This window comes from Babylonia areolata, chromosome 18 (genome assembly GCF_041734735.1).
Source record: "Babylonia areolata isolate BAREFJ2019XMU chromosome 18, ASM4173473v1, whole genome shotgun sequence".
In the NCBI taxonomy this organism is placed as follows: domain Eukaryota; kingdom Metazoa; phylum Mollusca; class Gastropoda; order Neogastropoda; family Buccinidae; genus Babylonia; species Babylonia areolata.
In genome coordinates, this window is record NC_134893.1 from 22,551,837 (window position 1) to 22,553,992 (window position 2,156).

The following is a 2,156-nucleotide window of genomic DNA, read 5'->3' on the forward strand; positions in this document are numbered from 1 at the left end:
CTGCAGTCTTTGAAGTCCTGACATGGATGACAGGGAAAAGGGGCCCACCGAAGCCGGTGAGTCTGGCACGGCCGATGGTTTGAACCTCGGGTGGTGGGTGGATGGAAGATGGAAGCTTAGAGAGAGGTGAGGGAGATGGAGGGGGAGAAGGGAGGGGGGTCGTGACACAGAAAGAGAGAGAGCGAGAGAGAGAGAGAGAGTGACAAAGAGATGAGATGAGAGCGACGGAGAGAAGAAGAAAAACAAGAAGAAGAAGAAGAAGAGAGAAAGACAGACAGAAAGAGCGATGAAGAGAAAGAGACAGACACAAACAGACAGACAGAGAGAGAGAGAGAGAGAGAGACAATATAGAGAGACCGACAGACATACAGGTAGAGAGAGGGGGTCGGGGGACGGGGAGAGAGAGAGAGAGAGATTATGATGGTGCCAGAGTGTTTAGCGCGAAGCCTCCGTGCTGTGTTACGATACACGCATGACAGCCAGCCTCAAAATATCCCTGCTTGCCGTAGCTTTCTGGCGCCATCTGGGACACCGGAAATTACGTTTTGAAAAAAAAAAAAAAAAAAAAAAAAAAACATGAAGGAAAGAAAGTAAAAGATGAACGACCGAACGAAGGAACAAATGAAATGAAGACACGCAAAGTGTACATAACAACAAACAACAGAGAAAGCGAGACAAGAATGGCAGAAGAGGGAGGGAGAGAGAGAGAGGGAGGGAGAGGGAGAGAAACAAGGAAAAAGGTATGTTAACTTAGAAACAAAAAAGGATTTTACATGGAACACGGTCAGAAAATAGGAAAATAAGACAATGAGAAAGGAAAGACGGAAGTAAAACAAAAATAAAGAAATAAAAATAAATAAAGGAAAGGGGGAAAAAAAAGAAGTAAAGAGGGACGGAAAGGATGGAGAGAGGGAAGGATTAAGGTAAGAAGTAAAGAAGAAAGGAGGTAGGAAAGGGATGAGGAAGAAAGGAAGGATGGAAGAAAGACAGAAAGAAAAGAAACAATGATAGACTGAAGGAGAAAAGAAAGAAAGAGAGAGAAACAGAGTGAAAGAGAGATGGAAGGAGAAAAGAGGGTGGAAGAAAGACAGAAAAAAAGAAACAATGATAGACTGAAGGAGAAAAGAAAGAAAGAGAGAGAAAGAGAGATGGAAGGAGAAAAGAGGGTGGAAGAAAGACAGAAAAAAAAGAAACAATGATAGACTGAAGGAGAAAAGAAAGAAAGAGAGAGAAACAGAGTGAAAGAGAGATGGAAGGAGAAAAGAGGGTGGAAGAAAGACAGAAAAAAGAAACAATGATAGACTGAAGGAGAAAAGAAAGAAAGAGAGACAAACAGAGTGAAAGAGAGATGGAAGGAGAAAAGAGGGTGGAAGAAAGACAGAAAAAAAGAAACAATGATAGACTGAAGGAGAAAAGAAAAAAGATAGAGAAACAAAGTGAAAGAGAGATGGAAGGAGAAAAGAGGGTGGAAGAAAGACAGAAAAAAAGAAACAATGATAGACTGAAGGAGAAAAGAAAGAAAGAGAGACAAACAGAGTGAAGGAGAGATGGAAGGAGAAAAGAGGATGGAAGAAAGACAGAAAAAAGAAACAATGATAGACTGAGGAGAAAAGAAAGAAAGAGAGAGAAACAGAGTGAAAGAGAGATGGAAGGAGAAAAGAGGGTGGAAGAAAGACAGAAAAAAGAAACAATGATAGACTGAAGGAGAAAAGAAAGAAAGAGAGATGGAAGGAGAAAAGAGGATGGAAGAAAGACAGAAAAAAGAAACAATGATAGACTGAAGGAGAAAAGAAAGAAAGAGAGAGAAACAGAGTGAAAGAGAGATGAAAGGAGAAAAGAGGGTGGAAGAAAGACAGAAAAAAGAAACAATGATAGACTGAAGGAGAAAAGAAAGAAAGAGAGAGAAACAGAGTGAAAGACAGATGGAAGGAGAAAAGAGGGTAGAAGAGAGACAGAAAAAAAAGAAACAATGATAGACTGAAGGAGAAAAGAAAGAAAGAGAGAGAAACAGAGTGAAAGAGAGATGGAAGGAGAAAAGAGGGTGGAAGAAAGACAGAAAAAAAAGAAACAATGATAGACTGAAGGAGAAAAGAAAGACAGACAGAGAAATGGAAGGGAAAAAAAGGAAGGAAAAGGCGAAAGAAGGGACGAACAGA